Source organism: Lontra canadensis, unplaced genomic scaffold (assembly GCF_010015895.1).
Source record: "Lontra canadensis isolate GAN:19392208 unplaced genomic scaffold, GSC_riverotter_1.0 scaffold10, whole genome shotgun sequence".
In the NCBI taxonomy this organism is placed as follows: Eukaryota; Metazoa; Chordata; class Mammalia; order Carnivora; family Mustelidae; genus Lontra; species Lontra canadensis.
The window spans coordinates 16,241,678-16,264,530 of NW_022631004.1; the positions used below are offsets into that span (position 1 = coordinate 16,241,678).

At 42.9% G+C, this 22,853-nt stretch overlaps 1 protein-coding gene across 6 annotated transcripts in view; it reads left to right on the forward strand.

Moving 5' to 3' along the window:
* Nucleotides 1–22,853, forward strand: part of MSRA (methionine sulfoxide reductase A) — a 419,310-nt gene that overhangs the window by 90,261 nt on the left and 306,196 nt on the right. The window lies entirely within an intron of this gene.

Consider the following 22,853-nt stretch of genomic DNA (forward strand, 5'->3'; position numbering starts at 1 on the left):
AAGTAAAAATTTGAAATGCTTCATCTATTATTAATTCCCGAACTGAAGAGCCACGGGGATGCTCAGGGGTTGTGTGTTGGCCCTGCCTATTTTACAGAAATGAGGCCCCAAGAGGTAAGGGGACTAGCCTGGTGTCCTGGGGTGAGTTAGTGCCAAATGTGAGGCTGAGACTTAGGCCTTTGTGGCTTCGGGAACACTGTGTTTGACCTTCCCCTACTAATTTTCGCAATTACAGGCCTTCAAAGCCCATGTTGCAGGTGGGGTCTCTGACTTAGGAGTAAACTAACTGGCACAGTCCTGTGGTTGTGCTAGGCACAGGCATTCTAGGGAATGAGTTGTTTTTTGGTGCAGAGAAGGGCGATGGGAAAGAGTTAGATATTCCACATGGAGGTTGTGTCAGGTGTTGGGCGGTCAGGTGGGAGGGGTGGGCAGCACAGAGCAGGGGCCTGTGTGTGTGCTTGGGGAGGGCCAGCAGGACAGGCTGTGTGCAGCCTGGCTGGTAGAAGGGATGACTGCCTTGGGTCATTTGGTGCCCTTCCTTCCACCCTGTCAGAAATGCTCTGGGTTCCCTCCCAGGGCCTCTCGGCCCTAGGCTGGGCTGAACTTACTGGTCCCACAGTTTATCTCTTCATCTCTTGGGGATTTTACCTTAGGAGTTCTTACTGTCTGTCCCTGCCTCTGGCACCGTCCTCGTCCATCTCACAAGGCCTCAGTGATTTTGAGTTTTGGGGAGAGAGGGTTTAGTGTTCAAGACCTAACATTTCCTTTTCTCTCAGAAGGGGCTCTGTACTCTTGCCAGTTTGCTTACCCTGGGTCTAGCAACTTCCGAGTCCCAGCCGTCCCTCCTTGTGTTCCCACTCACAAGAATAAAGTTCTACTGCATGAGACCACGAAATTCAAATGTGTAGATAGTAAATACCATGTGGAATATATACATCTCGTCAGGGACTGTGGACTTGTGATTTTCAAAACTATAAAATGTTTAAAAATTGGGGCAAAGGTAAAAGGAGCATATTTCTTTTCTTTCTTTCTTTTGTTAAAGGTTTTATTTATTTGTCAGAGAGAAGGGGAAGGAGAGAGAAAGAGAAAGGCAGGCAGAGGAAGAAGCAGGATCTCTGCTGAGCAAGTAGCCCAATGTGGGACTCGATCCGAGGACCCTGGGATCACTACCTGAGCCAAAGGCAGACGCTTAACTGACTGAGCCTCCTGGGCGTCCCAGCATATTTCTTTTTACATAGTAGAAATTAGTGCATAGGGACGCCTGGGTGGCTCAGTTGGTTAAGCAGCTGCCTTTGGCTCAGGTCATGATCCCAGCGTCCTGGGATTGAGTCCCACATCGGGCTCCTTGTTCGGCAGGGAGCCTGCTTCTCCCTCTGACTCTGCCTGCCACTCTGTCTGCCTGTGCTCGCTTGCTCTCTCTCTCTCTCTCTCTCTCTCTGACAAATAAATAAATAAAATCTTAAAAAAAAAAAAAAAAAAGAAATCAGTGCATAGCAAGTAGAGTGCCTCACATAGATGGGGGACACATTTTTCTGGAATTCTGCCTCTGGGGCAGGAATCCATACTTAGAGCATAAGGAGTTTAATCCTGGATCACCTCTCCTGTCAAACCACAGGTTTACCTGTGACTATATCTTTGCCCCTGTCCTTCACCATTCCTCTGTATGCCTTTCTCAGAATTGGGAATGGTCTCTTCTTTTCTCCTGCCACTGAATTTCCCCCCTGCTGGCTATCTACTGTGGAAGGCTTGCAGTCATGTCCGAACACCTCTGGTCATTGCTCCCATGGACCTGAAAAAGACTTTTTGCTCCTTTACTGAGATAAATCAAATACACACTTCTCTTGAGTGCTCGAGTAACCTGTGATGTGTGTTGGTCTGAGAAAATCTACTTCCACCTCAAATCCTTGTTTTATACGGAGGAGGGTATACATTTAACAGCAAAAGAAAGCTCATCCTCTTTGCGGGGATTATGGATGGCTCAGTAAATCATTACTGGTGGCTTTCCCATTCTAACACCAACTTTAGAAAATATTGTGTCTACTTTTGTTTCCCAAGTTCACTTAAAATTTTATTTTTTCAAATTGGTTTTCAGTATTTGTGTGTAAAGAAATTGTTTTCTGGTTTTGTTTAATTTAGGAACTTTGAGGGGCCTGCCATTTTTCGTGGCCATCCTCTGAAAGATCCTTTTGACATTCAGAAGTTAAGTGCTCTTTTTTCACAGCAGCAGGGGCTGTCTCAGATACGCATTTGGAATCGGCATTTATTTTTTTTTATTCTGTGCCTGTTTCATTGTAAGAGGATTGCGGTATACTAGGAAATGAAAGAATTCATTGGAAACTCATTTCATAGTAAATGAGCTAAGCCATTAGAAAGAATTGACCATAGGCTTAATAGGAATCAGCTGTGTGATGTTGGAACTAAAACAGTTAGTACAGTAGGTTTCAATCTTTTATAAAGTAGGAGAACCCCTTTCTCAATGGAAATCCTGGAACCATATGCTTAAACCGACAGCGGCACTGAGTCGTGGTTACAGAGGTGGAAGGAGCCCAGTGTTGCTTGCTCTACTCCCTTCTTCCTTAGGTAATTTCCCCTTAGAAACTGGAAAACCATTGTGCTAATACGTATATATACTATATGTATTATATATACTATATACTATACTATATATATTATATAGACTACTATATATACTATATACGTTGTAACACTTTATTTACTTAACGGATTACTATATATATAGTAATTTAGTGTTACAATTTTAGAGGCATGCTTTTATATATCATTTTATTTGGCTCTGGGAAACAGGCAGCAAAGGCATTCATATGTCCATTGCCCCCATTTCTTAAAAAAGGAAACCGAGGATCAGAGAGGTTAGTAGCAGGTCCCAGGCCACACAACTTATCTGTAAGGCAGCAGGATTCAAATATGGCTCTTCTGACTCTTAGATTAGGGCTCGCTTCCCTGAATCACAGGGTTGTCTATGGACGATAAAGGAGTCCAGGCTTCTTTGGACTGGTGAAACTCTTTCTGGAATGTTTTGTTTAGTGGTGGGTGATAAATGGGAGGGTGTCCTGAGCGGGGTGACTGGGATACGGCCCTTCACATCATAGAAAGATGTAAAGGGCTTTAAAATGGAAATGTCTTTAGGAGTTATTACGGGTGTGAACTGGTTTAAGCAAGTGCACGAGATGCCAAGTAAGGAGGGGCTGGAAGCTCTGAGGGCTGGAGGGGCTTGCGAGCTTTGGGGCGAAGGGGTGTAGATGTTCCAGCAAAGGAAGGGAGAGTAAGAAGACTGGAAGGCTTCATCTTCCTTAAGTTCAGAGATAAGCATTCTGTGGCTCAGGGGACACATGTGGCCCACCAATTTTCAAAATACAGCCTTTGTTCTTTTTTTTCAGGGTAGAAATTAGAAGGCTGCTTTCATGTTTCTACTTCTCAAATATGTCAATTTTTTCAATGACAGTCTTTTATTCAATATAGTAGGTAATCTGAATTGTAAGAATACTGTATATTTCCCCATGGGACTGAATTAAGCTATTTGCATTTTGAATGGAATAAAAGGCTCTGAAAACATTTTCTTGCCCCCTCCTGAATCATCCTTGGAAAAGAGAGGTTGCTCACCATTGATTATTTCATAATTTTATCTGGGTAAAAGCCGCTTTGCCGAACGAATGCCTTTGGGAGTGTGATGATGCTAGCAGAGAGGTAAGCCCAGAGGGCTGACAATGCAGTGAGAGAGTTTGGGTTTCACCTGACAGGAGCAACAACAAAATCACAACCACAGAGCCAGTCGTCAGGAGCAGACCGCCTGCTCCTGGTGAGGAGGTGCCAGGTTCCCCCTCCCTGGAATGGGTAGATGCTGCGCACGGAGGACTGCACCTCTAGGTCAGGGGTGCCTTAGACCGCTCCGTTCTTCTGAAATCCAAGATTGTATTATTGTAAAGGTTTTCACGGAGCTCTCAGTTCAGGATGAGTAACTTGACTTTCTTGCATTTTAGTCAGTAATGTCGAAGAATACTTAGGTTCCAGCACTGGAGTACTCCATTTTCTTATGTTTTGTGTATTTCTCACTCTTGAAATGTTCTCAGGAAGGATATGCGAATGTTCCTTGGACAAGATTTGCTAATATATTTTAAGAGCATATGATCTGTAAATAACAACTGATCTGAATATTGTAATGGTAGAACAGTAGTCTACATGCTTTTTCTTTTAAAAATAACGTTTTTAAGTCTCGGAATGACCCTAGTATTGGTAAATGTGTCCCCAGTGTAAAAAGTACAGTGATGTTGTGTTCCTGAAAATTGTGTATAAAGTGCCTGTGTTTTTCATTTGTTTGCATAGGTTTTCGAAGATTTCCTATTTTCATTTGTGATTCATTTTCAGATTCCAAGTAGTTTTTCATAACTGTTTCTCATTGCCGTTCTCAATCAGTGTTAGGACTCAGTGGTCTATAATAAATTTGTGTTTCAGTGTACTAAGGGCCTAATATTACAAATGAAAAAAGAAATGAACAAACAGAAAACCCCTAAGTGAACTATTTTGTAATACACAAAATTTCCCAATTTACCCATTTTATAATTTGGATTTTCTTGTAGCAGAGGTTGAGAGCACTTTTTCTATCATAAGTCACTGATCACCCGGAAGAATGAATCACAGTCTGCTAAGTAAAGAGCAACTTAATTTCTTTAAGAGAGAAATGCGTTCCACTTCTGTGCCTTAAAAAAATAAGAACAGAGAACATAAAATCTGTGTTTAATAAATGCTAGAGATAAAAATTAAGAGAGATTGAAGATGAAAATAAGAGGGAAGAGAGCTCACAGACACACACACACACACACACACACACACACACACACACAGAGAAACAAAGGACAAAACAAAGATGTGGAGTAAGAGACAGAGACAAAATGAAGCAGACACCCAGAGAATCACAGGAACACGTGTAAGGCTGCAACCTGAAATCCTTTTTGAGGGCCAGGCAGGTAATGACGTGATGTGATGAGAAGTGGAGGCAAACGTGAATTGTGGAGTGTGTGTCCCGCCTAAAGGCACTCAAATCCAGCAAAACAAAACAAAACCATCGTGCTGATGAAAGGAAATCCATTTGTCACCTCCCGGCCACCAGGTTAGACCCCTGGATTATGGCCACCCACCGAAATAAGAGCTAACATATACTGAGGGTGTACTCTGTGCCAGGCCTTGATCCGTGTGTCTTCCCTGTGATGACTTCAATTGTCACAGCATCCTCCAAGGCACATGCTACTGTCCTTATCCTCATTTCTGAGATGGTTATGATGCTTACACACCTGGTTAAGTGGTGAAGCTGAGATTTGAGCAGGAGACACCTCACGATGATCAGAATGTATTCATGTGTGGTATTTTATGTGTCATCTTGGAAACTTCTCGAGGTAAGCAAGGTAGCTACTCTGATTTCCATTTTATAGACGAGGAAACTCAGACTCAGAGGGCTGCCTTGTCAGAGAGCTGCCTTGACGGAGGACTTCCATCTGGCAAGTGATGGAGCTAGTACCCAAGGGCTTCTGCCTCTAAATCTGGGTTCTTTCCACTACCCCACACCACCCTGCAATGATTTAAACTAAAAGACGTGGATCCATCTCAAGGGAACTGTGTTTTCTTCTAGAGTTGTAGCCTTTCTGAAAAATGTGAAGCTTTTACTTATTTTTTTTTTCTACCGTGGGGGAGGAATATTAAATACTTGTAGCATTCAAATTCCCCTCACCCCCTTCCAGGTCTCGAACCCCCTTTCAGAGGATGTTTGGGGCTATCATTTAACTGTTTATTTTTAATGTCACACTTTCTCTTCCTCTGAAATTGAAAGAGGACATTGAGTATGATACTTTCATCCAGTAGATTTTTCCTAGGCTATTTGATAAGATCTATTTTAAAAAGAAAGGTTCACTGCCAAAGTCAGTTTCAGTAACAGCCATAAGAATTTTAAGGTGGTATTTACTGATATAAATTTTCCTATTGCACCGTTTTTGAAATTATTTTGAGTAGGCGTTAGAAAACAGCATTCCTTTAAAACCATGTTCTTATTTTTTAAGATCTTAATTGAAAATTAGACATCCTTGGGAACAAAGGAAATACCTTCCTTTTCCTGACCCCTGTTCTGATCTTTTATTTTGTGCCTCCTGTAAATTCAGAGAACTTTGTTATATGGAGTGGGAGCTGAAATATTTTGCTGGGACATGCTTCGACTTCTCCCACACCCTAAATCAAGAAATTAAGCATGATTTGATCAAAAGAATGATATGAAAGGAAGATTCCCTTTGCCACAATTTTGTTTTGTCCTTTCCTTCCAGGGGATAGAGGGGCTGAAATGTGCTTAATTATTTGCTACATTTCCTGTGTGTACATATTTATCCCTCATATTATCTGAGACCAACTGAAGAGGGAGTGTTTAGAAAAGAGAGGAAAGCTAATACAAGTTGAAAGTAAGATGCTTGCATCTTAATTTTAAGAGAACACAGAAAGCCAAATGCTTTCAGAAAAGGGCCCCTTCATGGAGTAATTTGCCTGGTATGGCATCACAGTTTGCTGTATAATTTCAGCCCTGTTACTATGGAAACCTGCTTTAGTGTAGCAGTGATTGTTAATCAGGATTTGTCGTTATTCCCCTTTCATCACGAGGCTCTATATCCTTATGGATTAAATCACAGTTCTCATTGACAATGGCATAGATCAAACATTATTGCCACACATAAAACCCTGGGCCGCTCCCTGTCATTTCCCCCCATTACCAGCAGCCGTGAATGCCAGCTGAAGTCTAACTTTTACAAGGAAATCAAGGCTCCTCTTGGCTCCTCTGCTATCTACCCTCATGAGAGAATGCCAAGTAGGGGAGGAAGAGGGCTACTTTCATTTAGACTTGCCCTGCGCCTATGGGAAAAGCAAGCATCATTTCATGTCACTGCCAACCCGCGTCTGCAGATACAAATCCAGGCAGGAAGTTGTTTCTGTGTGACCTCTGGCTCCTTCTTCAATCCCTTTCCTGTGTTTGCACATCAGGCATTTAACTGAACTCTCCCTCCCCCCTTTTTTCCCCTCGGTGCAGCCAACTTTCCCTTTCTTTCTGATCCGTCTTCTGCATCCCTAGCTGCTGCTTTCGCCTAGGAAGGCGGTGTCTGGCGGGAAGGCCAAGCTGCTTACCCGAGCTGTTGCGGCTGTGCGGTCATAAACCAGGGAGTGCAAAGGGCAACGGTTTGCTCTTCCCACTTTGGCGAATGGGGTGATGACAGTATCTGGATTTAGTAGTGACAGTATCATCCCCGTCTTTACGGAAATCAGTTGAAAGGAATATGGGAAAGGCGACACTCTAGCTCCAGGGTGTTATGGTTCAGAGCCCATCACCAGTCATAGTGTGCCTTGAGATTGCTGATTGGTTTGTTTGGGAGCGAGAACCTTTAAACCGGGGCTGGTTAATACATAGCCTCTGGAGCCAGTCTGCCTGGCTTCCATCTCCGGCTCTCCCTCTTATGAGCTGTGCGACCTTGGCCAGCCCTTTAAGCTTTCTGAGCATCCGCATGCAGAGCAAGAATAATAATAGTACCTACCTCATGGTCTTGACGATTAAATAAGCTAATATTCCTAACGTGCTCAGACTAGTGACTGGCACATTCATTGTAAGTGCCGTAGAGGTGTTTGTAAATAAACGAGAAAGAAACAACACTGTGCTTACATGTATTCAAAATATATTCCAGATCGGATTACCCAAATATTAGTGAGGTGTTGAAAACAGCACTCCCCTCCCCCTCTCATCTCATTCCCCCCCCTTTCCCTTCCTCTCCCTGCTTTCTCTTCTTCATCTCTGCGATGTGCCCAACCCCCATGTATAATTCTGATTGGCTAAATTAATTCTGCAGCATCCTGCTGTGAATAATTATGTTGATCCAGTGTGTATTCTGATGCCTTTTTTTCCCTTTGCCTAAATTATAATGTGACAATTGCGGCTCACAGCTGGCTCATCAGAGGTGGGCAGTTTGGGAATTGGCGCATCTGAATGTGCTTCTCTGTTAACCCTCTGCCTTGATTGCTTAAGACAAGACATATGTAAACCCCATGATTATTGCCATTTGTTTGGACTTTGCAAAGACTCTGCCTTCAAACATAAAGCTGCTGGGTTTGTTTTGGGGGAGGGGGGCATATAGAACTCCCCTCCCCCTCTCTCCTCCTGCACTACCCCCCCTTTCCCTTTCAGACAATAAATAGCTGTCAGGCTTATGTCAAGGATGAAATTATAGGTGCACGTGAGGCCTTGATTACATTGTTTTGGAGGGATTGCTATTAGCATACTGAAATGAAGTCTAATTTTTCACTGACTGAGCTGAGTCAAAACTCAAGTGACAGAGGCAGGGCATACAGTGTGAGGAAAGAAAGGTCCGACAGGAGCCCCTGTTCTATATCGGACAGGCTCTTCTTTATTTAAAACAAACAACAAGAACACAGTAATTAATGTGAAGAACACCTCATTGGAAAAGAAAGGCCAGCTGATCAAGGATGAAATAAGACATTTGGGTTCGATAAGGTTCTTTGTGAAATTACAGCGTGTGATTTTCAAGTGTGTTTAATCCATTTGAAGGCAGCATCTAGATTATTAAGCGTATGTTTTCGCTGAAGAATGTACGGTCTTGATTTTTTATTTTGCTTGCTGCCTGCATAATTCATTTCGTCCTGCCACATTCCCCTCGCACGCATCCACTGAAGATGCAGGCTTATGATCACCCGATCTGCGGGGTGAGTGCCTTGTTGTACTTCTGCTGTTGATACATTCTGATGATGTGAACATGTGGCTTGTTCATTTTCAAAATCCTTCACTTAAGGAAAAGTTCTTTGTGAGTGGTTTCCCTGAAATGTTTTATGGAATGGCGTCTCATATGATGGCAGATTAATAATTATATGTTCTTTATTATAACTGTCCCTGCTCTCTGTGGTGGAAATTTAAAAATCACACACACACACGTGCGCGCACACACACACACACACACACACAGATACACACATACCCTCGTGGGGTGTACGTGTGCATGTGTAAGTGTATGAAGGTTTTGATGCTGCAGGTACCTTGAAAGGTTATTCCATACCACTGTGTTATTATTACTGTTACCGAAGGGGGAAAAATGAAGATTTAGCGTGGAGGGAGTGAGAAGAGGATGTCCTCCCGTTTGAAATCGTGTAACGGTGAGAATTTGTAGGCAGATGCTATTATTTGGAATTTCTGTTTTCAGTCCCTCTAAGTACAGGACCAACCCTCTGCTTACTGTGCGGGTTCAGAGGTGGATTAGCAATGGCTCCTGGGGTTCGGGAGTGGGTGGTCTGGACCAGAGCTCTAGTAGAGCAAAGCCTGCTGGGACTGTGGGGTGACAGCCGATGTTTGCTTTGCCATCTGGCTGTTCAGATGATGCGAAGGTAAATTGAGGAAGAGGAGGGGTCCTTGAAGGTTTAACCGAGGAAGCTGTTTTCGAAGCACAGGCAGAATTTGAAACACGGAAATGGGAGAGAAACACCCCGAGCAGAGTGAGACACAGAAGCCAAAGCCGGGAACCAAAGTGGTGAGAGGTCTGGTTTGGCCAGAGGCTCTCACCCCTGGCTGTGCTTTTGCATCGCCTAACTGGTTATAAAACACGCCTGCTGCTTGAACTCTGTGGAGACAAAAAGTAGATTCGTGGCTCCCTATGGCAGGGGAGCTGCTCATGGGTATGAGGGTTTCTTCTGGGGAGATGAAAATGCTCTACAGTTGAACGTGGTGATGGTTGCACCACTCTAGATGTGCTAAAAAGCATTGAATTATGTACTTTAAATGGATCAGTTGTATGTTATGTGAATTATATAGCTCATTAAAACTGTTTAAAAACATTGTTGCTGCCTGGTTCCCATACCAGACCAATGAGAATGGAATCTCAGGCCTTCTGTGACAGGTCCTGAGGTGACTGCTGTGGCAGGTGCCCCCTGGGCAGCAGCATGGGTTAGATATTAGAGTTCAGGCTGGAGGGAGAGGTGGGCTTTACCTTACAGAGTCTCAAGGGTCATATGGCAAGATTTGTGTTTCTGCCAGCAAAGAAGGAGCCATTGTAAGTTTTAAAATAGGGGTTTGGCACATGTAGCCTTTTTTAAAGCAGCTGCTCACAAATGTATAGAGGATTTCTGGAAGTTTTCTGGAAGTTGGGATGCCTGCAGAGGCTATTTGAGGTTTCCAGGAAAGAGGCAGAGTGACCCCGAAGTGGGGCCAATGGGGAGTGGTTGCAGTGAGAATGGAAAGGCAGGGACAATGGAAGAGACCCCCAGGAAGCAGAGCAGGGCCCGGTGACTGCCTGGATGTGGGACCAGCAAGAGAGGGGCTGAGGCAGTTTTCCAGATTGTGTTTCAGGGAGGACAGGGGAGGGAGACCAGATGAAGAGCGGAGAGGTGCAGAGAAGGGCAGGTTTGCAAGAAATGATGGGTAGTTTTGCTCATGCTGGACCAAGGGACCAGTGGTCCATCCACAAGCAGATGTCTGGCAAAGAGTTGGAAATGTGGCTGTGGATCCCAGAAAAGAGGCAGATCGCAGAGGCTGGGGAGTTTGCCTACAGGAGCTTTGGTCAGTCTGCTTCCACAATGGCTCACTCACCTGGCTGTTGGCAGGAGGGCCCAGACCCTTACGATGTGGCTCTCACTGTTGGCTGCTGGAATAGCCTCACAACATGGCAGCTAGCTCCCCTGGAGTGAGTTACCCCAAGTCAAGCAAGCGAGAGGGTGAAACAGAAGTCCATATCTTTTGTGACTCAGCCCGGAAAGTGACATCCCGTCGCTTCTGCAGGATGCTCCCTGTTATCCAGAGCAGGGTGATGCAGGGTCAGAGGTGAATGCATGAGAACCCAGGCCCACTGGGGGGCGTTCTGGAGACTGGCTACCATACCCTGATTCCTGGCACTACCAAATAGTAAAAAAACAAAAACCCAAACCAAACAGATAGTGTGGTCACTGACACTGGAATGTCTGTGAAGGGAAGGGCCATCAGATGCAAGGCAGATACAAGCTCAAGTTCAAGGAAGCAGGTGCTGTCTGGAGGATTCGTTCACTCACTCAACATTCAGGGGCTCCCCTGTGTGTCAGAGGTGGGGAAGCAGAATGTACAAGGTTCTGACTCTCTGGGCTGTCCCTCATGGGAGTTTGCTGTCTCCTGACTCTGAGGGGCCAGAGGGTGGGACAGAGAGATTCCTAGACCCCAACAGTTGCCCCCAGGGCCAGCCATGGTGCAGAGCTCCAGAGGGAGGTCATATGATTTGGAGGGAACTGAAAAAGGAAGTAAGTTTTTGCATCCTCTAAAACATTGCTGCCAGTGCCCAGACATCTTGTCACATTGCCAGGTGACTTCATTAAGGACACTGCCACAGAGGCCATCAGGAAGGCCTGTGTGAATGATCCCACGCTAACATCAGATCTAAGCCCAGGTAAGCCAAGAACGAGGGTGGGAGTGGACAGAAAGGAGTCTTTTCAGCTCTGCAGCATATTTGATTTTACACCATGAAGGTGGAAAGGGGAAGTCTTTTTTAGAATAAGGGTTGCAGATAATATTCTATTTCTGGGAACACAGGGATAAGGGGCACCTTCTTAAATAGTGTGGCTTCTGATCCATTAAAAAGTGTGTTAAAATTTATTCCCTAAAGAAATTAACCCTATTTTAACTGTGGGGTTGGGGCTGAAGTTTTTTTTTTTTTTTCTTCAGAAATGGCAAATGTTGCTTTTAAAATTAAGAAGATTAATTGTATTGAAAAAATAGTGAGTTCTAGATCTTTAGTTTGATTATAATTTGGGAAGATGAGGAAAAGTTATTAAGGAAAAGCTCACGTGGAGAAGCTGAAGACTAAGTGAGTCTCAGAGAGAGGACTTTGCATTCCTGAGGAGCAAGGAAGCAGATGACCCCAAAGTATATTTGCTGGAGGTAAATTGTTGTCTACACCAACTCCTGTCCAGCCTGGTCTATATCCTTAGAGCTCCTTTAGTCCCTCTCTCAATGGAAGGAGGGCTCCCCTTAGCTGCCACATCAACACTTCTCTAACCTTTGCTTTTTTCCCCCCCCCCCCCCCCCCCGCCCCCAGCCATTTTTACAAAGAGAGAGGAAGCCTTGTGTAGGCTGACATTTTGACCGCATTGTTTGGTTTTCATTGTATTTAGTATGTAGCTAGCTTCTGTTTGAGGACAGTGATTCTTGGCTTTCCATTTATGATGGTGGCATGGAATTCTCTTTGGAAAATAAATGGATATACATCTGAAGGGTGGTCTACATGAAAGATATTATGTAACTAATATTGTAGCTGGCAGAAATCGTAAAGGTGGTGGTGAAATGACTAACCGTTAGGAAACGTTGCCAGAGGGCATGTTAGTTTGGCTTTGATTTATTTAGTCAAAAAACTGGTTGTCTTAGCCATCTTGGGCCCACTGTAACATAGTAGCACAGACTGGGCAGCTTAAATAACAGACATTAATTCCTCTCCCTCCTGGAGGCTGGGAAGTCCAAGATCAAGGGGCTGGCATGGTCTGGTTCCCAGTAAGGGCCCTCTTCTGGTTCACAGATGGCCGCCATCTCTCTGTGTCCTCACATGGCAAGAGACTTCTGGTCTCTTCCTCTTCTTGAAAGGACACTAATCCCATCTTGCGAGACCTACCCACAAGACTTGGTCTAAATCTAATCACCTCCCAAAGCCCCAGCAACTAATACCATTACACTGGGGGCCAGGGCTTCAGCATATGACTTTTTTGTGAGTGGGGGTGAATACAAACATTGAGGTCGTAGCATGGGTGTTGTGATATCTTTGTGTCATGGGAAATGGCACCCTGTCAAGCAGTGCTGTGGCTGGCGTCCTCACATCTTGGGTGAGTGGCTGCTGGTAGAGCATTCAGCCTCAGTCTCCACATCTCTGAAGTGGGATTGTAACACCTGTTCCTCTAGCCTCATGGGAGTGTGGGGAGACCCAAATGAGATCATATTTGTTCAGCTTGTGTCACTTAAGTCTGGGAAAATGACACTCGTTTAACTGGCTTTCCATTATGCCAGGTGACTGTTGAATAAACTGTTTTATGTTTTTATAGAAGATTGGACAGTACCTAAAATAACACTTTAGAATAAGATCAAACGTTACAGTGTAGTTTTGTCTTCTTGATTTTAAGATGATAATATTGATCTCTAGGATCAACTCAGGTTCATGCAAATGAAGAAAGAGTAATGGCCTCCCCTCTCCCTCGACCTACCCCCGACTTAACTTTTCCTATGGTTCCCTTTGCAGTCTGGCCAATCATATCTCCTCTCTCTCCATTCTTTAAGTTTATTAAATTAGGAATTTACTCACACTTGTTTTTTTTATGTGTGTGTTTTTTTTTGTGGGGTTTTTTTTTTTTTTTTTTTTGGTAAAAACTGAGTTCTGGGTTGGGGGCATGTCTCTAAAATATATGTTATGTGCAGCTGTGGCCAGGGAGAGGGCAGGCTGCCCTTTTCTGTGCTCTGGGGAGGGTGAGGAGTGGAGACCCGTCCACATTTGTTAAACGAGTAACCTCTTTCTTCCGCCACAGCTGCCTCTGACTACACTCTGTGCTGAGTGACAAGAGAAAGGAAGGCAGAGAGAAAGTCCCGCAGGGCAAGCACAGGGCCTTTTTTTTCTGGTAGCATCCGGCTGCCCTCTGGAAGATACGGGAACAACCTTTTCCATGCCCACAAGTTGGGGCAGCCCTTGGCTACTGTGTTCTCTGGGACGTGCTAGGTGTTTCTGGAACCTGGTGGGTGAAGGAGAGCTCGGTCTGTAACAGCAATTTTGCTGCTGGACAGACAGGCAGGATTTTACAACTGAGCCCATATTATTCATGATTACTTCTTCTGAGTTGGGGATTTATTTATTTATTTATGTATTTGTATGTTTGTTCATGTACTGTAGGGAATGCAGTTTTAAAAAAACACTGAGGTTTTTGCCGCCTTCCTCTGTCAATTTAGAAATAGTGATACGCAGTCTGTTGGTAAGTGCTATGATTTTCTAGTGGATGTAGTTAAACCACCATGGGAGGCTTTACCTCTCTTAGATTATGATTACTCTGTTGGGTTGGGGAAAAGGGTGCCCTAATGATACAGGAATGCTTTAATAAAAAGGTTCAATTTAATACTGAGGGAATGCCTAGAGCTGACTAAAAATGCAGAAAAGCCCTCTCAGTGAGTAATCTGCAAAGAGGGAAAAATGGAGCTCGAGGTGGCTTTTAGGATGTCCTTTGTCCTTATGTCTTCTCAAAGCTTTTTTCAGATGAAGCAAGTGGCTGACACAGAGATGCTGCTAATTACATCTGTGAAGGGAGTGAAACAGTGCGACCAGCTCGGAGCAAAGACCAGAGCAACTTTAGAGAGAAAATCAGTCTGTCATATTTGTACAAATATGTGCACTTTGATGATAATTACCATAGTCATTGTTTACTATTGCTACACTATATTAATTATCTATTCAATGATAATTAAATACATAATTCTAAACATCATCCCCAAACAAATTACCTTTTATCAATTGAAACAAACCAATTAAAAATTTCAAAATGCAACCATGTAATCAACAGCTTAATACATGTTAATTATGACCAAAATTTCAATTAATGTGTTAATATATGACCTCAAATCTCCAGAAACAAACAACGAAAAAAGCAGCCTCACATAGCAATTATGGCCTTATTTGATTGACAGATATCTGTGAGTTTGTTTTTGTGTCTGACTTGGTAATTTGACTTATATCAAAAAAGCCGGCCTATTCTCTCTGCTGCTCTGAAGCCACTGTGTAAAAAGCACACAAGGTTTTGAAAACACAGTGCTGCTCTCTTCTCCTCAGCTCCTGCATTGTCTCTTTCCTGCACTGCTCTGTAGCCATGTTTCTTTTTTTTTTTTTTTAAGATTTTTATTTGTTTATTTAACAGACAGTGATCACAAGTAGGCAGAGAAGCAGGCAGAGAGAGAGGAGGGAAGCAGGCTCCTCGCCGAGTGGAGAGCCCAATGTGGGGCTCGATCTCAGGACCCTGAGACCATGACCTGAGCCGAAGGCAGAGGCTTTAACCTACTGAGCCACCCAGGCGCCCCTGTAGCCGTGTTTCTTTACAGAGTTGTTTCAGCTGCCCCATGAGCCTGTAGAGTTGTGTAGCACAGACTGTCATCCCTTCATTTTATGGATGGTTAAGTGGCACGGGCAGGTTCATGCAGCTGCCTGAACTCACTGGTGGGGGTGATTTCAAGGAATGCAGGGCAACATGGACATGGATGTGTTTGGAGGGCGGGGCCGGCAAGACGTGGTGGTATTGTTCTAGTTGGGGGCCATGATGAGGAAGATCAGAGCCGGGAGGAATCATGCCTGCCTATGAGGGTGTCAGGAAGGGCCTCATGGGGGCTTGGTGGATGAAAAGGAGTTAGACAGGAAGAGATTGGGGTAGAGAACATTCTAGCAGAAGGAACAGGTTAGAGTTTTTGTGTGGGGTCAGGACACAAGTTTGACTAGGACTTAGAGTCACGGAGACAAGCAATGGTGAGATAAGTTAAACCGGGAAGATTATCAATCTTATTTCTTACTCTGCATGTGCTGCTTGGTGAGAAGATTGTTTCCACCTGAAGTCAAGGACAAGGTCCTTTATAAGGTTACCTGGCATTTTTATCTGCCTTAAAATTTGTAACATAACTTCACACATTGGGGTTCTATCACTTGACCATTATTTCCTTGGTATCTTATGACCAATTCATTGTAAGACTATGTTTTATGCAAAAGAGAACTGGGGGTGCTTCTAAAATAGTTCTTTTAGAAAAAATTTTTAACGGATGTATTTATTTTGAGAGAGAGAGAGTGGGGGGAGGGGTGGAGGGAGAGGGAGAGAAGTGAGCTCCCTGCTGAGTGTGGACCCCCCCCCACCCCAAACTCAGAGCTTGATCCCAGGACCCTGAGATCATGATTTGAGGCAAAATCAAGAGGCATACATTTAACCAACTCGGCTACCCAGGCACCCCTTACATTTTTTTATGCCCAATGTTGGGCTCAAACTCATGACCCTAAGATAAAAAATTGCATGCTCTACCAATTAAGCCAGCCAGGCGCCCCTAAAATAGTTCTTTTAAAAAAGAATATGTATATATCTCCACTCTGAAACATGGCTCACTTAGCTGCCCTGGCAATTTTATAACAGGCTCTTAAGTTGTGAGCATGTTTTTTGTGTGTTGAAGTGGAAATCCCCTTGGAAATTCAGCAAATTGGACTTCAGTTTGGAAAGGATAGATAAAGAATAGAAATCTCTGTGTGTAAATAAATGTGTAATACGTGTGTGTATAGAAATACGATCTACATACACATATATAAACACATATGCATATGTATGTGTATATGAAATAAAATTGGATTGAGTCATAAAAATATAAATATGTCAAATGTAAAATCTATTAGAGAAGGAGTTTGTTTTTATGACTCAGACAGGAGGTGTAATAAAGAGGTATTTTTAAGACCAAGAACTAGTGTGTGTCAATTTCTTTTTGCCCAAGTCCTCATCTTCTTGACAGGAAGATGAGTCACTGGATTGGAATCATAAGGCTGTAAAGAATCCTGGGGCAAAGTTATTTCAGGCTGGGTATTTAGAAACACTGGCTAAATCAGTGATTGGGTATCTGGGTGGGTTGGGCAATCATCAAAACAAATATTTCTCTTCAATTTTTCAGATTCTGTGGATCTCCTGCTGAGTACACAAGTTATCTGTACAGAAGTTATCTGTTTTTTAAAAAATATATTTATAAAGAGGTAATTCTATCTGTACATTTTGAAGGAGGTTGTTAATAATGAGTGGAGGAGCATAAACACCCATGTTCGTAATAGTGTGATTCATAATAACCAAAATGCAGAAACAACCCAGATGTCCATTGATGGACGAATAAATTTTTAAAAATGTGATCTGTACATACAGTGGAATATTATTCAGTCTTAAAAAAGGACATTCTGCCACATGCTACAACATGAAAGGACCTTGAGGACATTGTGTTAAGGGAAATAAGTCAATCACAAAAGGGTAAATACTCTAGGATCCATTTCCATGAGGTTCCTGGAATTGTCAAATCCCCAGAGGCAGGAAGTAGAATGGGGGCTGCCGGGATTGTGGGGAGGGGGAGTGGGGAGTTTGTGTTTCCTGGGGACAGAGTTTCAGTTTGGGAAGACAAGAAAGTTCTAGAGATGGTTGGCGCTGAGGGTTACACAGCAATGCCAACATACCTAATGCTGCTGCCCTGCACACTTCAGAATGGTTAAGATGGTCGATTTCAAGTTACATATATTTCACCACAATTTAAAGAATGAGTGGAAGATTTTATTTAGAACGTGGGAAAGCAGAAGCCTGAGAAATTGGCATGGCCAGACTGTTGCCTGCCACGGAAACACTGATGAGCCATGAGGTGAGGCATGAAGGCAACGAGGCTTTCTTCCAACTGAATTGTTCTTTCCACCAAGTCTTCCACCTTCATTTCTGTCCTCATAACTAATCTTGTCTTTCTTACTTACCCATTGTGTACATTTCTCCTTTCACCTCTCCATTTGCTCAGGCTATTTTTACCTCCTCACCTTTACTCTTCTTTACCCTTGGAGAACGCTCACACCAGCATCTTTCTTCTGCTCCAGGCATCTAGTCTCTTTTTCTCTTTTTTAAGGCACAAGATCAACAGTAGGGGTAGAGATCTAGTGACAACTCTTTTTGGCTGAAAGCTAGGGTTTTGATGTTGGTCGCTTCCCACAGCGACAGCAGTCAATAGCACAGGGGAGAATGTTGCTGACTGTCGGAAGAGCACGTTAAATGCTTTGGCTACTTTTCCCATAATGAAGAGTGTGCTGTGGTGTTCCTAAATATAGTTCTGGAAGAAGCAAGTGGAGAAAGAGGACGTGAAAGTCGTTTTGAATCTTGTAGTCTCAATATCAATCTAAAATTCATTTCATTTAGGATCAAAGTTTTAGGATACTTCTTGTTGATTTCATTAATTACAAATTATTGAGATGTTTAACATCATGCAGAGAGAAACACAACAATGGTGCTTTGACCATTTTCATGTGCGTAGTCAGTGGCTGATAATCTAAGTTAAACCCATGCAAGTCTGGACTTTCAGAGATAGGGAGGAGAGGAAGTACTAGTCTGGGATCCTCAACACATAATGTAGGTTTTATCTGTTGAAAGTAGAATGTAAGGAAGGGTAAGATCTGATCTTCTTGAGGAATGAGAAATGGTCAAAACACAGTTACTAATTTTATCTCAATGGGTACTTGCTTTCGAATCTTGCAGAGGAATAGCCATCTTACCAAGGTTACAGTAGATGTGACCACCCAATTAAAGGCACTAGTTAATAAGATACTACTAAATCTGCTTCAATAAGATATAAGTAAGATGTAAGTCTTCAAGGTCATATTTATGTTTTATGGGAACAATAAATTCTATTTTAAATAGAACAAGTTCACTTCTTGTGAAGTAATGTTAAAGCATGGGTCAGACCTGTTAATTGTTGGAAGGTCATCTTAAGAAAATTACTTAATGTATTGAAAAAGATTTTAATTTTTTTTTCTTGAAAATAGTGATCTATTGTTTCTATAGAAATTGGGACCATGGTCTTTAAACATTCTGCAATGTTGATTTACAAAAGCTTAACATTATCTATTTAAATACCACAGATACTGTAAAGCTTAGTGTGAAGGCTAATTTTAATAGAGTTTGATTCTTATATATTATCTTAAATTCGCATTTTGAGAGAACAAGCTAATTTTATGATTAACCGAATCATTAAGATCTTTTTATTCTAATCTTACCAAAGGGTCCTGTATTTAAAAAGTTATATCCATACTGGATATAGTCTAATGACAAAAGGAAGTATAAAGAAACATTGAAGTTTGTTTGTTTGTTTGTTTGTTTTTAGTAGGTTTGTGTTGGTAGAGATATTAGTGATTAAACTCAGAATGTATTTTGTTCCTATTTAAGAGAGAGGAGGGGTGCCTGGGTGGTGCAGTCGGTTAAGCATCCCACTTTTGGTTTGTGCTCAGGTCATAATCTCTGGGTTGTGATCTCAGGGTCATGAGATTGAGCCCCATACTAAGCCCTGCATCAAGCCCTGCATCGGGCTTTGCACTCAGCAGCGAGTCTGCTTGAGATTCCCTCTCCCTCTGTACCACCCCCTCCCCAGCACACTCTTTCTCTCTAAAGTAAATAAATCTTTAAAAAGAAAAAAGAGAGAATAAATGTGTAAATATAATGGTGTTTTGGGATCAGAATTTTACTGTGGATGAAGGAGGGACACAAATATGGAAAAGGGGGAATGTGAGGAAGGATCTCATGGTATTAGTTTTGAGTTAAGATTTAAACCCAATTCTGTCTGACTCTGTTTTTTTTTGTTTGTTTGTTTTTTGTTTTTTGTTTTTAACATAATCATTTTAGAACATCAGGCTGCTGGTACCTGAAAGTAAATGTCAAATAGTCTCTAAAGTGAAGACATATTTTGAGAAAATTCATGGTAGTAAAGACCAAGATAATACTTCCCTGAATTGTGTGCTACTTGAGTTTGAGTAAGTGAACATTGGAAATGGAGTTGTACCGGGATTAAGTATTTCTGGCACTAGGGGGCGCATGGGTGGCTAAGTCCGTTGAGCATCTGGTTCTTGGTTCCACTGGGTTCAAGATCGCCGAAGGGTTGTGGAATCCATCCCTATCTGGAGACCGCATTGGGCTCCAGGATGATCAGCAGGGAGTCTGCTTGAGATTATCTCCCTCTGCCCCTCACCCGATGAATGCATGGGCATGCATGCGTTCACTCGCTCTCTCTCTCAAATAAATAAATAAAACTTATAAGAAAAAAAAAAGAAGCCTTGGTGCAAGTTTCAGTTCTGTCTCTGTCTAACAGTGTGACATGGGGGCCTTAGTTTTCTTGGGTATAATCACTGGTTGGTCCAGTTGATATGTCTGCTGATTTGAGGAATTAAAATAGCTTGACACTTGTACAGAATTTCTAAAAAGATGACTGTGGCTGAAGTAAGGTTTATAGGTGAGGCTGATGAGGAGGGCTTAGGAGTACACAGTGGTGGGAAATGGCTGCAGAGAGATGTAGGGCTTGGCTGGTTAGGGGTCTGGAAGCCATCTCTTGGAGTTCCCATTAATTACAGGCCAAATGATAGTTCTTGTGTTTGTTTGTTTGTTTTTTCACTCTGAAAATCTAATAGTCATTCTATAATATCATTTAATATTAGAGTCAGAGTAAAATTTTCCTCACTTATACTTTGTTCAAGTCAGGATCTAAAGAAGAGCCTTATAATGCAATGGGTTGGTAAGTCTCTCTTTCTTTCCTCCCAGTCCTTCCCTCTCTTTAATAACAGCTTTATTGAGACATAATTCATATACTACACATTTCACCTATAAAAGTATACAATGCAATGGCACACAGTTGTGCAACCATCATCACAATCAATTTTAGAACATTTCATCACCCCAGAAGGAAACCCTGTACTTGCTTATAGTCATTCTTCATTTCCTCTCAATGAACCCCTAGCCCTAGGCAAATACTACTCTATTTTCTGTCTTTGTGGATTTGTCTGCTGGAGACATTTCATATAAATGAAATGAAATCATATAATATGTGGTCTTTTGGCATCTTTCACTTGTGTAAGTTTTCAGGACTCATCCATGTTGTAGCATATGTCAGTACTTCATTTCTTATTATTAATGAATAATAGTCCATTGATGGACGTTGGAGTTGTTTCTACTTTTTGTCTATTATGAATAATGCTGCTATGATCATTTGCATACAAGATTTTGTGTGGACATTTGTTTTAATTTATCTTGTATATATCTAGGAATGGACTGGCTGGGTCCTGTGGTAACTCTATGTTTAACATTTTGTGGAGATGTCAGACTATTTTCCTGCACGATTTTACAGTCCCACCAGCATGGTGTTCCATCAGCAGAAGGGTCCACTCTCCACATCCTAACAAACATTTGTTACTATCTGTCTTCGTTATTAAAGACATCCTAGTGGCTGTGAGGTGGTACCTCATCTTAATTTTGGGTGGATATGAGGTGGTACCTCCTTATAATTCTGATTTACATTTCCCGGATGGCCCTTGGAGGGTTTTAAGTGGTGTTACAGATTTTACCGTGATTACTCTTACTACATTGTAAAAGATGGATTCGATGGATTCAGGAGATAAGCAGATGAAAGATGACAGTAGACAGACTGGGGTAGTGGTAGTGAGGATGGTGAGACCTAGATCCCAGGGGTATCTAAGAAGTACAGTCTGTGGGAATTTGTGATTGGTTTTATGTGGGGGTTGGGGAGTGCTTGCAACTGGCTTTCCTGCTCAGGCAGCTAGGTGTAGGGGGTAATGCCATTCATTGACCTAAGTGTCAGAGCAGGGTGGAGAAGAGTGCTGTGTGTAGATTCGAATGGTTTGAATGGTTGAGTCTGAGGTGAAGTGCTTACTGTCAAGAGAGGACATCTGGAGAGGTCTCTGGGCTGTGGTGTATCTGCTATATGGTTAAGAAAGTAGAAGGGAAATAGAGGTATGTTACCCTTTTCCCACCCTCAAGAGGGGGGGACGTGGGAAGGAAAGCAAGACCTTCTCTGTGCCAGGCTCCAGTACTTGGTATGACAGCACAGAGATGACCAGGACAGGATACCTGCCCTCAGGTTTCTGTAGAGTTCTAGTGGGAGGAAGAGGGACTAGGAAGAGTGAAGGTGGCAGGAGGAGAGGAGGGAGAGAGAGAGATGGTCACACAGCATCTATCAAAATCTACTCATTCAATTAGTATTTATTGAGTGTCTGCTATGTTCCAGGTGCTGTTCTAGGCACTGGGAATCCAGCAGAGAAGAAAAGAAAAAATTCTGCCATCACGGATTTTAAATTCAGTTGGGGAAGGTGGGAGTGCCAAACTATAAAAGTTAAGTAAATTACATATGATGTTAGAAGGTTATAAAACAAGGAAAACCTAAAAATGTCAGGAGGTGGGAATGGGGTACAGTGAAGTGGGAGATGATGGTGGCACAAGTTTAAATAGAATGACCAGATGTGAAGATGAGTTTTTTGAGCAAAGACTTGAATGTAGGGGGAAGTGCCAGGTAAATGTGTGGGGAAGAGCATTCCACACAGGAAATGTTCGTGCAGAAGTCTGAAGGCAGAAAGTTTAAGAAAGTTTAAGGAATAGCTTAAGGCCAGTATGGCCAGAGTGGAGTGAGGGGTAGGTAGGGTAGTAGATGAGTTCAGGGAGAGGAGGTTCAAGGGTTGGGTAGGGGAGAGGGGTAGGTGTCAGATTATGTGGGTTCTTATGGGTCTTTGTAAGGAATTTGGCTTCTGCTCTGAGGTAGGAATTTATTGGATTAGAGGGGTGACATGATATGACTTAATGGCTTGAAAGTATCGCCCCAGGTGTTGTACTGAGAGTTTATGGAGATGGAGATGCCCGAGGTGGAATCAGGGAGGCCGGCTGGGGAGATTAGTGCAGCAATTTTGATGAGAGACAGTGATGGGTTGGGCCACCATGGCAAGTAGTGGTTGGATTCTGAATTGACTGTGAAGGTACAGCCAATGGGATTATGTGACAGACTGGCTGTGGGCTTTGCAACCCAAGGGAGGAGTCAAGGATCACTCCTTGGTTAATAGCCTGAGTCAGGAGAAGGAGATGGGTGATACTGAGTGAGTGAGGATGACCACCCAGGAGAAGATTTGCGTGGAAGTTTTGCCCGCTTTGTTTGCCATGTCTAGTACAGGTCTAAGCACAGTTGCTGAGCCAGTTGAGGTAGCCTGAGCAGTCAGCCCACAGGAGGTGAGGCATTTCAGGGGAGGCTTGAGACAGAGACA